The sequence below is a fragment of the Cervus elaphus genome, chromosome 20 (genome assembly GCF_910594005.1).
Source record: "Cervus elaphus chromosome 20, mCerEla1.1, whole genome shotgun sequence".
In the NCBI taxonomy this organism is placed as follows: domain Eukaryota; kingdom Metazoa; phylum Chordata; class Mammalia; order Artiodactyla; family Cervidae; genus Cervus; species Cervus elaphus.
The window spans coordinates 114,583,637-114,599,144 of record NC_057834.1 but is presented as its reverse complement, the minus strand read 5'-3'; the positions used below and the strand labels follow the sequence as shown (position 1 = coordinate 114,599,144).

Genomic DNA, 15,508 nt, shown 5'->3' with positions numbered 1-15,508 from the left:
TGCACATTTCAGAACTTTGCAAAGCAAGCTGCCTGTATGGATTACTCTAACATCATGCTTATATAACTTTTCAAAATGGCCACATTTAACAACTAGCTCACAAAGTTTCTTAAAATTTAACAATTGGCTCTCATGAGCCAATAAAGCTGGCTCCACCCCATCACTGTTTTCAGCTTTTATATTCCTCAGCTCTATGAATCTAATCCTTCCTTTCCTCAGCCAAAACACATATTAACACATACATAAGGTGTGGTGTGGTTTAGTTGCTCAGTTTCCAACTCTTTGCAACCCCATGGACTGTAGCCTGCCAGGCTCCTCTATCTGTGGGATTCTCCAGGTGAGAATACTGCAGTGGGTTGCCATTTCCTTCTCCAGGGGATCGTCCCAATGCAGGGATAGAACCTGGCTCACCTACACTGCAGGCAGATTCTTTACTGACTGAGCCACCAGGGAAGCCCAACACACACATATAAATACACTTAAAACTAAGTAAAATGTCCTTTTTTTCCAACTGTGTATCCCTATAACTTCTGGATCATAGTTAAAAATCAGTGTTTGTAGGACTGAGGTGAATTCATATGAGAACACAGATGTTATTCGCTCATATGCACAACTGGGGTGTAGCATGCTCAAATAAAATAAACCTTGTGAGTCATCAGGCTATAATGGATACTGACTACTTGGCTGGTCTACTCTGCTGCAAAATGTTTTCTGTTTATTTGATTTTCTGACAGTGAGAGGATACATGTACATTGGAAAGAAAAGGAAGGGGTATAAAGAAACTATTAACTCTCTTCTGGAGCTGATAGAGATAGGAAACAGTGTTTGAGGTTCAAAAGATGAGAAAAGACAAGGGAAGATAATTTACCTTGAGTGTTTACCACATACTTGGCACTTTCTTGATGACGCTTTCAATCACATACTATACAAATGAGTAAAATAAGACTCAGAGTAAGTGGCTACCTTCAGTCAAATAGCCTGAAGTCAGTGGAACTGTGATTTAAACTCAGATTTGCCAATTCCAAAGTGCAGGTTCTTTCCACTATACTATACTATCTCTGTACATGGCCAGTAGTATGGAATAGGCTGGTATGCTGAAGCAGCCCTGATTGAACTGGACACCCTGAGGTAAGGCCCAGGGATTCAAAGGCCTAAATAACTATTTTCTTCTTCAGTCCAGTCCATGTTTACGTCATTAGAACCCAGGTGTCCAGTCTCTAACCCAGGATCTTTCCATTGTACATATCTGCCATGTTGCCTCATATGTAATCCTTATGAAAAACCCATAATAAACATTCCCCAATCTCAAATGTATCTCCATACTTTCTTTGTAGGACCAGAGAATGGCAGTGTGAGTCATCACAGGCAGAGGGTTAATGATTATGCTTATGGAAACACCCTCTTGTGTTGTTATTCAGTTAAATTTGACTCACAGGAAGATATTTCACTCACATTATAAATGTTTCCAGTGGTTTTCCCCTCCCTGGTGGTTGGTGCACATTCCCAATCTGAGTGTGGGAGGAGGTGTGGTGGTGCTGAAGCAACAGGGAACATTGTAGTCAGATGGACCAGACTTGGTCTGCCACTTACAGTCACCTGGAACAAGGAACCTCAGTTTCTTAATTTGTCAACATGTTGAAACAGCAGTCATCATTTTTTTCTCTCAAGCCCGCTATTTCCCCACAGTTGTCACCCAGTCTGATAGCCATAGACCGACCACCCAGTTGCCTAAGCCAGAAATCTGAGTCACCATTGACTTCTCCCTCTTTTTCACACACCAATCCAATCATGAGTTTGATCATTTTGCCTTGTGAAATCTCCATTCTCCCTACTCTACCTTAATTCAGGTCACCATCGCTTTTGCCTAGATTATTGAAATAGTGAAAGTGAAAGTGAAGTCGCTCAGTCGTGTCCGACTCTTTGCGACCCGTGGACCCACCAGGCTCCTCCATCCATGGGATTCTCCAGGCAAGAAAACTGGAGTGGGTTGCCATTTCCTTCTCCAGGGGATCTTCCCGACCCAGGGATTGAACCCAGGTCTCCTGCATTGCAGGCAGACGCTTTAACCTCTGAGCCACCAGATTATTGCAATAGACACTTATAAATGGCTTCCATGTCTCCAAATTTGTATCCTCTAATCTATTTTCCTTTTATTTACCTTAGTATTTATTTTGGGGATGTGCTGGGTCTTCGTTGCTGCCCACAGGCTCTCTCCAGGTGCAGCAAGCAGGGGCTACTCTCTAGTTGCGGCACACGGGCTTCTCACTGCAGTGGCTTCTCTTGTTGCAGAGCACGGGCTCTAGGGTTCTCAAGCTCCGCAGCTGTGGTGTACGCACTTAGCTGCCCTGTGGCACGTGGAAACCTCCTGGACCAGGGATCAAGCCCGTCTCCTGCATTGGCCAGTGGATTCTTAACCACTGGACCACCAAGGAAGTCTCTAATCTATTTTCTACACAGTGTATAGAGTGATCTTCTGTAAAATCAGACCTACTAATCCCACTGACAGCTTAAAAGCTCTAATGGCTTTCCCTCACTCATAATAAATGCAGAGTCCTTAATACTGACTATAAAGCCTTTCCTGACTTTGCTTCTGCTCTGGCTGTCATCCCTCCCCAACCCTGTCCACTCTGCCTCAGACAAAACTGTCTCTTAGTTCTTCAGACACACATTTTCTCTTGCCCCTAGCATGTCGCACATTCTACGCCTGCTGCCTGAAGCACTTTCCCTAACTACCCACTTCGTGCCCCTCCACCCAATTTACCTAGCTAAGTTCTAGCCATTCTTCATGTCTCCATTTGGGTACCATTTCCTCTAAAAAATCTTGCCAAATCTTGCCCAAAAATCTTACTAAGTTTAAGTAAGATGCCCTGATTTTTGTTCCTATATAACACACTGTGCTTACCCTCTAAAATTCTAATTGCCTATTTTCTCATCTGCCTCCACCAATAGTCTAAACTTAAGGGCAGAGATAATATCTTGTTTACCATAGAACATAGTATCTCATACACAGAAGTGTTCAATAAGTATCTGATCAACTGAATGAATTAATGAATTGTTCAATGCTCTCACTGCCTAGATTCCTGGCTCTGTACCCTAGATTTTAGGATCTGTTTCTAGCCCTTTTTTCTGATTTAGGTGCCCTATGTCTCTTCTTGTCCAAGGAGTTGGAATATCCAAGGAATTAGGATATTCCAAGGAATCCTGGGTAACTGGGCTGATCAACCCTGACCACAACTCACACTTGCCCAGAGAGACTCAGATAAAAACAAGTTACCATAAATGAGTGCCTACTATATGCCAATCCTTGCAAATATAGCAGACATTCGCCTCATTTTATTGATGAAGAAAAAAAATGGTCCTCTGTTCATTGTTGCTGTTCAGTTGCTAAGTTGTGTCTGACTCTTTGCGTCCCCATGGACTGCAGCACACCAGGCTTCCCTGTCCTTCACTATCTCCTAGAGTTTGCTCAAACTCATGTCCATCGAGTCAGTGATGCTATCCAACCATCTCATTCTCTGCCACCCTCTTCTCCTTTTGCCTTCAATCTTTCCCAGCACCAGGGTCTTTTCCAATGAGTTGGCTTTTCATATCAGATGGCCAAAGTATTGAAGCATCAGCTTCAACATCAATCTTTCCAATGAATATTCAGGGTTGATTTCCTTTAAGATTACTGGTTTGATCTTGCAATGCAAGGGACTCTCAAGAGTCTTCTCCAGCACCACAATTCAAAAGCATCAATTCTTTGGTGCTCAGCCTTCTTTTGGTCCAACTCTCTGATTTGTATATGAATACAGAAAAAGCTTTGACGATATGCACCTTTGTTGGCAAAGTAATGTCTCTGCTTTTTATATGCTCTCTAGGTTTGTCATAGCTTTCAAGGAGCAAGTGTCTTTTAATTTTATGGCTGCAGTCACTGTCCACAGTGATTTTGGAGCCCAAGAAAATAAAACCTGTCACTGCTTCCACTTTTTCCCCATTTACCCAGAATTTGAACCCAGATCTGTCTTGTTCCAAAGCTTTTTGTACAACAGATCATTTAAAGTGTTATTCTTTTATTGTAATCTCTTACTGTATCAGATTTGACAGAAAAATATATGTGTTCCCTAGTGGCTCAGTGGTTAAGAATCTGCCTGCCAATGCAAGAGATGTGGGTTTGATCCCTGGGTTGGGAAGATGCCCTGCAGAAGGGAATAGCAACCCACTCCAGTATTCTTGCCTGGAGAATCCCATGGACAGAGGAGCCTGGCAGGCTACAGTCCATGGGGTTGCAAAGAGATGGACATGACTGAGTACAAATGCAACATTGGTAGGGGAGACAGACACTGGTAGCACTGAGGCACAACCCCTTGGTAGGGTAATTTGGTGCTATCTTTTTTTCAAATTATTGTTTATTGATGTATAGTTGCTTAACATTGTTGTGATAGTTTCTGCTGGACAACAAGGTGAATCAGCTAAATGTACACATACATTCTCTGTTTTGGATTCCCTTCCCATTTAGGTCACCATAGAGGATTGAGTTCCCTGTGTTATACGATAGACTCTCATTAGTTTTCTATTTTATGCACAGTTGTGTATATATGTCAGTTCCGATCTCCCAATTCATCCCACTTTCCTACCCCATCCCTGTATCCATATGTCCTTTCTCTGTGTCTGTCTTTACTTCTGCTTTGCAAATAAGTCCACTTGTATCATTTGTTTAGATTCCACATGTAAGCAATATTATACAATATTTGTTTTTCTCTAACTTACTTCACTTTGTATGACAGTTTCCAGGTCCATCCATGTCTCTGTAAATTGCACAGTTTTCATGGTTGAGTAATAGGTACTATCTAATAAAACTACATGTGCATTTATCTCTTGAGCCAGAAATATCAATTCTTCTAAGAATTTCCCCTGAAGATACATCTACAACATTATAAAAACATAGATGAACAAAATTATTTGTTGTAACATTGTTTGTAATACAAAATATTGGAAACAACATAAATCCCCACATGTAGGAGAAAGTGTAGAATAAACTATGGGCAAATAAACTATAGACATGGTTCTCAAACATTTTGGTAACAGACCCCCTTGACTCCGTTATAAATTATGGAAGACTGCAGAAATCTTTTGTCTGTGTGGATACCTGTTAATATTTATCATCTTAGAAATTAAAATGGAGAAAATAATTTAAAGAATTACTCATTTATTTAAAATAACAGTGAACTCATTATATGTTAACATAAGCAACTTATTTTAATGAAAAAATAATTGTATTTTTCACAACAAAAATATATTATGAAAACTGGCATTATTTACATTTTTGTAAATTCCACTCCTGCCCCCAACCAGAGTACCCATACCCCTGCAGTGGAAGCTCAGAGTCCTAACCACTAGACTGCCAGGGAATTCCCTTTAAATCTCCTTAAAGTCAGTCAATTAGAAGACAGCTGGATTAACATATCTACTTCTGCACTCAATCTCTTGGGATATGTTTAGTTGATGTTTGTGAAGAAAATCTGTCCTTAAAGGATACATAGTTAGAAAAGTGAGGAGTACATTAACAGTCATTTCAGATAACAGTGGATATTTTCTTTGATACTACTTTAAAACTTGACAAATGGTAATTTCTTTCATATAACATATACATATATATACACATATACATGTATGAAAAGTGAAAGTATTAGTTGCTCAGTTGTGTCCGATTCTCCAGGAGCACATGGACTGTAGCCCGTCAGGCTCCTCTGTCCATGGAATTCTCCAGGCAAGAACATTAGAGTGGGTAGCCATTCCCTTCTCCAGGGGATCCTCTCAACCCAGCGACTGCATTGCAGTCAACCCTGCATTGCAGGCAGATTCTTTATCGTCTAGTCACCAGGGAAGCCCATTCATGTGAAGAACAAAATATTTATATATACTTATATATGTATGTATATTTTTTATTTGGTTGTACCACGTCTTAGTTGTGGCATGTAGGATCTTTTAGTTGTAGCATGTGGGATCTAGTTCCCTGATCAGGGATCAAACCTGGGCCCTCTGCAATGGGAGCCCGAAGTCTTAGCCACTGGACCACCAGCAAAATCCCGACAAGTACTAATTTCTTAATGGTTAGCTACAATATGGAATCTGAACTAATCAACTAATTTTTTGCATTCATTTCCATTAAAATTTTTTGGTCTATATTACACTTTAACAGGATATTTTACCCACATATGTATTTGTGACATCATGCATTGGTCATCTGAAAAAAAATACTAGTACACTGAGTTATGTAGACCTTCCAAATGTTGACATATTTTATTACACATTAAAAAAAAACAACTCTACAACATTTGTTAATAATCACCCATCTCTTCAGAAAAGTTTGGGAAGCTGTCAAGTTTATGTTAGTGGAAAGCTTGAATTTTACCCTTGGCAACAAATACTGTTAGTTCCTTTCCTTGAAGTGACAAGCTCACTTCAGCCATTTTCTAGAAAATGACTGCCAAATTCCCAAGTCTGAATACCAGAGTTAATCTGTTCTTTGAAATAAAAATGAGGTTCAAGTAAAAGCGAAGTGGGTGTGTTTGTATGTTTTCTAGTTCTACTTACTGAGAGAGCCTAGAAGCAATGGCATCATAGTGGCAGTGAGCATACCTACCACTTAGATTCTTAATTTCTAAATACCTTCCTTCACTAAATAGAACTAAGGTTTTTAGAGGAAATGGGTGTTTCCAGGGCAGGGACTAGGAAAGCCCAAGGCCAGACTGGGTTATAGTGCCAGAAAGTAAAGTAAATGCTTAGAAGACGATGGAAAGATGATAAACGAACACAGAAGCCAACCAAATCTGAAATAATTTTTCCATCAAAATAAACAGTGAAGGTAATGATTATAAAATTCATAGAGTAAAATAAAAATTGATGAGCTTATTCTGATATAAATCAACAATTTGATTGATAAACGGGGGAGAAGCAAAAAGCTCGCCCATACGGTAGGGAGGCAAATAAAAAAATGTGCTGGGAATGATAATGATGGAATTAGAAATTTGGCAATGATTAAATTAATAACTGTTTCAAGCAAGAGTTATCAACACATGTTAAAATTTGTAATCTCTCTAAAAGATATTTATTAATTACAAAGAACAAAATAGTTACTGACACTGGATAAACCTGGCAGATACCATCTTAATCAATCAAGTGATCATCACTAGTCATCAGTTCAGTTGCTCAGTTGTGTCTGATGACTCTTTGCGACCCCATGGACTGCAGCATGCCAGGCTTCCCTGTCCATCACCAACTCCCAAGCTTGCTCAGACTCATGGCCATCAAGTTGGTGATGCCATCCAACCATCTCACTCTCTGAGGTTCCTGTCTCCTCCTGCCTTCAATCTTTCCCAGCATCAGGGTCTTTCCCAGTGAGTCAGTTCTTTGCATCAGGAGGCCAAAGTATTGGAGCTTCAGCTTCAGCATCAGTCCTTCCAATGAATATTCAGGACTGATTTCCTTTAGGATTGACTGGTTTGATCTTCTTGCTTTCCAAGGGACTCTCAAGAGTCTTCTCCAACACCACAGTTCAAAAGCATCAATTCTTTGGTGCTCAGCTTTCTTTATGGTCCAACTCTCACATCCATACAAGACTACTGGAAAAACCATAGCTTTAACTAGATGGATGTTTGTCAGCAAAGTAATGTCCCTGCTTTTTAATATGCTCTCCAGTCTGGTCACAGCTTTTCTTCCAAGGAGCAAGCATCTTTTAATTGCATGGCTGAAGTCACTCTCTGCAGTCATTTTGGAGCCCAAGAAAATAAAGTCTGTAACTGTTTCCATTGTTTCCCCATCTATTTGTCATGAAGTGATGGGACCAGATGCCATGATCTTTGTTTTTTGAATGTTGAGTTTTAAGCCAGCGTTTTCACTCTTTCACTTTATAAGGGTGGTGTCATCTGCATATCTGAGGTTATTGATATTTCTCCCTGCAATCTTGATTCCAACTTGTGCTTCATCCAGCCTAGCATTTCGCATGATGTACTCTGCATATAAGTTAAATAAGCAGGGTGAAATATAGTTTTGACGTACTCCTTTCCCAGTTTTGAACCAGCCTCTTGTTCCATGTCTGGTTCTCACTGTTGCTTCTTGACCTGCATATAGATTTCTTAGGAGGGAAAGGTAGTAAGTGAACAAAACTGCTATTACTACCAGTGATGGGATGTACAGTTAGCATATGACTTCTGATATGATCCATTGAGAAGGACACAACATCAATTCTGTAGTACTCCTGCCAAAAATGCATAATCTGAATCTAATCAAGAAGAAATAGCAAGCTAAAATTGAGGGATACTTTACAAAATAAATGGCATATATTCTGTAAAAATGTCAAGGTCATTAAAAACAAAGACTGATAAATAGTTCCAGATGAAAGAATATTAAAAAAATTTGACACTAATTATAATGTGTGATCCTGCACTGAATCCTGGGCCAGAAAAAAATTATTTTATTTTTCTATAAAGAATACTAGTGGGACAACTAGCAAAATTTGAATAGAGTCATAGATTAAGTCACAGTGTTGTATCAATATTTTCTGATTTTGATAATTGTATTCTGATATCTGTACTATTTTGGGGAAATACACTAAAATATTTAGGAATAAATGGATCAGAAAATAATTATAAAACTTACTTTAAATATATTTATATCCATCTCTCTGTAGAATATGAGAATAGGAGTACTGGGTTCAATCCCTGGATTGAGAAGATACCCTGGCAGAAGGCATAGCAACCCACTCCAGTATTCTTGCCTGGAGAATCCCATGGAGAGAGAAGCCTGGCAGGCCACAGTCCATAGGGTAGCAAAGAGTCAGACATGGCTAAAGCGACTTAGCACCCATGCAAAATAAAATATATAGAACCAAAACCCAAGGCAGGGACTTGTGGTTCAGTGGTTAAGATTACATGCTCCCAATGCAGGGGGCCAGGGTTCAATACCTGGTTAGGAAATTAGATCCCACACGCTGCCCCTAAAAGACCCTGTATGCTACTAGGGCTTCCCAGATGACCTTAGTGGTAAAGAACCTGCCTGCTAATGAAGGAGCCATAAGAGACCTGGGTTCGATTCCTGGGTTGGGAAGACCCCCTGAAGGAGGGCATGGCAACCCACTCCAGTATTCTTGCCTGGAGTATCCCATGGACAGAGGAGCCTGGCGGGGTACAGTCCATGGGGTCGCAAAGAGTCGGATAAGACTGACCAACAAAGCACAGCACAGCACAAGGGTGAAAGATATATGGGATCTTTTTTGGTAGTATTTTTGCAACTTTTCTTTAAATATAAAATTATTTCAAAACAAAAAGTTAAAAAAAATCTCACAAACATACATTTTGTATTACTTCTTCTAAATATTATATGTTTCAGAAATATATAGAAAAATGATTGGCATCATCAATGGTCTTTTTTTAACACTTCATTTGATATTGAATCACAAGCAGTATTAAATGTCTTTTAAAACTCTTCAAAAATGCAATTAGTAGATGCATGATATTTGTATTGAGATACTGTAATTCATTTAAGGTTTTCCTTACATATTTGTGTCATAAACCTACAGTAAAATCTATAATAAATATCTTTTTGCACATATCTTTTTTTACATATTTGATTACTTCCTTAATGTACTTATTCGGAAAGTGGGAACTGCTTTGCTCCTTTTGAAATGACTCAAGTGACATAACCCAAATGTTCCCAATTTTCTTTTTTGTGTTGCTTTACTGACCTGACTTCTAGTTTCTTCTAGGGCTCTCCTGTTTGGTAACAAGTAACTCTCAATTTTGGTTTGAACCCTGGACAGAGAAGCCTGGTGTGCTGCAGTTCTTGGGATCACAGAGTCAGACATGACTGGACAGAACAATAACATCCCCTGAGATGCACTCTGTGCTGAGACTGGTTGTGGGAACACAGAAATGAATGAAACATTCACAATCTGATAGGGAAAACATACAAACAAACAGATATTGACAGTGTAGTAATGCGTACTTACAAATTGGAAAGCACAACGATTATCAAAAACACGGAAGAGATTTTGTGCTCTTTAAACAAACATTTATACAGTAATACTCCTGTACACAAGTATAATATTAATTCCTCCTTCTTCCTTCCCTTCTTTCTTTGTATTCAGTGCATCTACAGAAGCGGAACTGGAGAGAAGGAGAGAAAGTCAATGATTAAGTAACAGATAGAGTGACTTCCCCTGTGGTTCAGTGCAGAGGGTGTGGGTTTGATCCTTGCTCAGGGAACGAAGATTCCTCATGCCACATGGTGAAAAAATTAAAGTTAAAAAGAAAAAGAAGTATAATTTATCAGGTGTAGTGATCAATTGTCCAGGACAGAGACACAAAAGTTAATGACAATTCCTATGCCATTCACCAAGCCAGAAAATGAATACCTTTTTGTTCTGAATTTTCTTTTCTCAGCCTATAATTGACAAATAAAAGGACTGAATTTTAAAGAACAAATTTTAAGGAGCAAAGAAAATTTTGTTTGGGGTGCTATACTTTAAACTCACTTGAAGAAACCATTCTTAGAAATATGGGCTTTCTATAGGATGTATGCGGTATAAAAGCAAAAGTGTGTTTACCAGGCTGGGAATAAGGAGGTATTTTACTGTCACTGGATAGGAGTGGGAATCAATGAAAAACTGAGGGTAGGGTAACCAAATCAATTGACAGCAGGTCAATGTAGATTAAAATGAAAGAGATTTACAGTAGAGGAGAAGAGAACAGATGAAAGACATTTCAGAAGCAGAGAGCAGATTGGGTAGGAAGCATTGAAACCATGCAATAAAAGTGTAGATGAAAGGATTTAAAATGGACTACTATAATCAGAGAAATGGTAGTGATGATCAAGGCAGCCTCTCTGAGCAACATAATTTGAATAGAAGGGGAGAAAGTGTGAAGCAAGAGGAAATTGGTCCTGGGAACAAATGAATCATCTTCACGTAGTAGCTACACCCTGTGTAGCACGATTATTCATAAACAAATGCAGATTTCCTGCTGGTGGTAGTGAACTAGGCTTGAAAAGCACAGTGCTAATGTTAGGTTGCCAAACTAATCTTAATTAAAGAGCCCATTTCTCTAGATTGAGAACTAGACTCAAATTGTCGTAGCCTTACAGCATTTTCAGAATATTGCAGAAAAGACTGTTAGAGCATCAGACGATACTTGAAGAAGGAATTTCGGGGTCTACTTCCAACTTTTCCTTACACTGGAGGTATTTCACATGTAAAATGGTGGTAGTGTAGTACTTAATTCATAGAGCTGTTGTGAGAATGAATCACAGTTTCCTTCTGAGCCCCAGTTTCTCTTGTTATAAAAAGGGGATAGTGACTTTTTTGCAATGTGACTCAGAAGTAGGTGGCAAAGGCACATGCTGGAACAGCTTTCATTGATTGGAAGAGAGCTGTTAGGTTATATTTTCTCTGAGGTGGCTGCTCAATTATTATTTGAAAGTTTCCAGAGACCTTATATAATTTTCTCATTAAGATTTATTATTCTTAGGACATAACCTAAGGTAAGGTGAGATTGCCTTATAATTCTTTTTTCATACAGAAAAATATACTGGTTCTATGCTGATATCTGCCATGCAACAGAACATCATAGGATCCAGTATACTGGCTCTATTAGCCTTCTGTGGAGGGATGTTATATAAATTCAACAGGGAAATTTAGGGAGATTTTACCCAGTCCAAGAATGTTGCACCTTTTTTTTATACACCCAAGAAAGACTGCAAAGGTGTTTTGGAACCAATCATAGTAGGAACTAACATTTATTGAGTATCTTTCATGGGCTAGTTCCTTTACATAAATTCTGTCTAATCTTCACAACAACCAGCAAGGTAGGCATCAGAAAACCAAGTTTCTGAAACATTATATAATTCATCCAGGGTCATAAAGTTACACGTGACAGAACTGCAATGGGCAGTATCAGGACCTGTCTGCCATCAAAGTCCCTACTTGTTCCACTATACCACTTTATGACAAAATGATCTATTTGGAAAAATTGGGGACCAGAGGATTTAAAGAATTTCTCAGTTTCCCTATTTTCCCTCTGATAGTTTTTTCGTTTGTTTTTGGTTCTGATGTTTGCACCCTAGAGTTTGAGTGGGATCGAATGTGGGGTGTCTGCAAACAGAACAATTCCACAGCCCTTCCACAGTCCCGGCTATGTAACAATTTCCTTCCTACAAAACCTCACCTGGGATTTGGCAGGGGTTGAGGGAGGAAGAGCAGAGACGGAGGCGGGGGAGTAGGTTAGTTAGAATAGATGGATAGTTCTTCTCTTACCTTTAAGTTACTTATGAATTTCCGGACAACTCATTGGTTAACTCTTCTCTTGCTCTGGATATTATTGTTTTCTATTGTGGGGGAGGTTGGGGGTTAAGGGTTTGGAATCTGAAGGAAATTCCTCAGATGATCTGCCACTAGATCCAAAATAAGTTAAGGTCAAAGACAATTCCTTCGTCTGTTTTGGGAGAGGACTGGGTGGGGGTGGGGTGGTGGGGAGGGAGGTTGATTCTGGGTCACTTCTTATATCCAGACACACTGAAGGGATTAGGAGGGATCCCCCTTGAATCACGAGAGATGAAAACGAGAAGACCGCCTCACATTCCCGCTCTCAGGTGAAGGTCCGAGTGCCAGGATTGTTCACGTACCTTCTGGAGAGAAGGAAAAGGTGCAAAGATGCTCAGGGCCTGAAGACTGGGAAGTGGGGAGGGGACCCATCAAGCTCGGTGGGGACCGAGGGGCTTCCGGCTCCCGGGAGGCGTCTTCGGGGGCGGGCCGGGGACCCGAGGGCGGCGCAGGGAGCACCCGGCCCCCGCCAACCTCAGGCCGCGCTCCCTCGCGTTCCCTACCGCTCGTGCCCGGGCGGCCGCCGCAGTCCCGGCGCCGTAGCCGGGCGTGGGGTCCAGGGGGCGCTGTGGCCCAGCGGCGCCGGCGGCAGGAGCGGCCACGGCGACGCTGGAGGCTTCGCGGAGGATCCCCGCCTGCAGCACCTCGGTCGTCCCGCCGCAGCCTTGCGCCCCCGGCCCGGCTCGGCGGCGCTCCTGCGGGATCCGCGTGGCTGCGGCGGCCGGGGAGCCCGATGCGGTCTGGCGGGCGCCGGGCCTCAGCAACAGCGGCGACCGCAGCCCCCTGTAGGAGTGGGAGGCTTCGCGGCGGCGCCTGGGGCCGGGCCGGTGCCCTCCGGAGGAGGCTGTCGGCTCAGGGACGACCCCCCCGGCCATGCTGAGGCGGCAGCGGCCGCTGCTCGAGGTGAGTGTGGCGCGGCGCGGTCCCGGGCTCGCTGGCCTTCGGCCGCCCAGGAGGGCCCTGGCGGCAAGTCCTCGGGCCGGGCGGACGGGGCGTCCTGTCGCGGCGGCCGCCTCCCCACCCCGCGGCTGGTGGAGGCGGGGGGGCGGCTCAGCCTTTCCTCCTCGCGTCCCCCGAGAAGCTGGAGGCGCGTGGGGGGGCGACTAGGCCCCGCGACGCCGGAAAGCCCTCGCTCCGGCCTGGGCAGCGGGGCGGCCGGGTGTGTGGAGCCGGGGGCTGGCAGGGTCGCCGGCAACCTTTGGATTGGCCGCGGGCCCGGGAAAGCGCAGCCTCTTACCCAGGGCCCCGCACGTACATCCCGGAGGGAGGCAGAGGACGCCTGTTTGCGAACAGCCCGGGCTTCTCCGCGCCCGGTGCGGAGTCCCGCAGAGTCCCGGGGGGAGGGGCGGGAGGGCAGGGTGAGAGAGCCCGCGCCGAAAGTGCGGGGCCCCGAAAGCCCTTGGAACTCCTGGAGTGTCATTCCCCGACCTGACTGGGCTGAAAACAACCGTTTGCGTCTTATTTGAGGTGAAATTTCATCACCTACCGGGAGCTCATCTCTGCCTTCTTCTGTTACATTTTGCTCCTGAGCGTGGTCTGGCCTTGGAGAAAGCCCCATTCCAGCTTTGCGATGTTAAGTTTCCTGGATAAATACTCACAATTAGAAAAACACCTTTTTTTTTTTCTTTTTTAACAAAGGTCTGGCCCCCCATCCCCACCCCTGCCATAAGAGAGTGTAAATATTTTAATGCCTCAGTCCTCGTTACAAAATTGTCTCCCTAAATAGATCCATAGGATGAATGACAAGAGGATTTTAAAGTCATGCTAACTATCCGAATAACAGATACCTGATAGAAATAGGACGTATTCTAAATTTTAGTAGGTAAGTGATTTGTCCTAGTATTAATGTAAAAAGAAAAGTTAGTGATCATGATTTGATACCTTAGTCAGATATTTGAGTATTTATAGTTAATGATAAACGTGGTTCGGATTATTGTTTTCTGTTATGCATGTGAAGGTTGTAGAATTAAGTGCTTATAAAACTTATAGTCCTGAAAAAAATTATGCTTACTGTAGAAAATTCAGAAAGTACACAGAGGTGCGTGCCAACCCTCAGTAAATATTTAATAATGGGGGAAAATTCATCCATAATCTTGACAGAACATTTTGATGGTCATTTAAAGTTTAAAAATGGGCTTGTATTATTGGTGATTTTCAAGTGATTATTTCTGTGTCAGGTTCAGAGTTAACCGTTCCATTTTACTGTTGCCAGCCATTTGTATTAGACCTATAAAAATGTTTTACTAAATTACATTGCAGTCATAGTTGATTTCCTCAATTAAAACAGAATTTAACATAGCTAACTACCTAAAAGACCCCTAATTTACCTCCTGTGCAGTGTGTGAAGCTCCAGGTGGAAGGAGGTTTTGTGTGTTAAATGCTTTTGGGGGACCTATCCTATTAAATGCCATAGTCTGGTATTGTTTTTGGAAGATTTTTGCTTAAATATAACTGTAAAAAAATGGCCTTCATTAAAACATTTTGGGGAGGTAGATTAAGTTTAAACAAATCTGATTCATTTCTTAATGTGTCTCTAAAGACTACCAACATTATAATCAGCTAAGAGTGCTTATTAAAATATGCAGATTGCTGGCCCCTTGAATCAGAATTTTTAGAGATGGTGATGATCCAAGAGCTTAATTTTTATCAAGCTAGTCAGTTCTTAGTCCTTCTAAAGTTTAAGTATCACTGGTAAAATTAATTAACCTTGTCAAGCTGAATGACGGTATCCGTTTTCTAGCAAGTCTATAAGTCTTAAGTGGCAGTACAGTCATTTCTCATAGCAACAGATCATTCATTATGTCATACATGATGTGGTGTTATACTCTTAGAAAAATAATATTTTGAGGGACAGCTGATTCAATCAAACACATTTTTGAGAGCCTTTTCTGGTAGCTGTGGTGTTACTTCAGAAGGATACTTACCTTGGCTCTTAATCTTGGATTTCAGTGTCATTGTCTGTAAAATGCAGATAGTTATTATACTTATGCAAGGCTTTTAGGGTAAATGCGTTTGGAAAAGTTTTGTAATCTGTAAAGATCTTTATAAAATTTTAGCTACCAATATTAAGTGTGAGGTCCTGTCTTTGGTGTTCTAAGAAACAGGAAATGACCAAGGTCTCTGTAAGCAGCTAGGTAATTGTGGAAGCAGGAC

General features: G+C 41.7%; 1 protein-coding gene across 3 annotated transcripts in view; it reads left to right on the top strand.

The window, feature by feature from the left end:
* Positions 1–13,125: 13,125 nt before the first annotated feature.
* ZFYVE9 (zinc finger FYVE-type containing 9) overlaps positions 13,126–15,508 on the top strand; it is a 176,329-nt gene continuing 173,946 nt past the window's right edge. For 2 of the 3 annotated variants that reach the window (XM_043878351.1, XM_043878349.1), the window contains exon 1: positions 13,126–13,258. The gene's annotated coding sequence lies outside the window, so the exon portion shown is untranslated. The remainder of the gene's footprint in view (positions 13,259–15,508) is intronic. The other variant, XM_043878350.1, reaches the window with a different exon arrangement.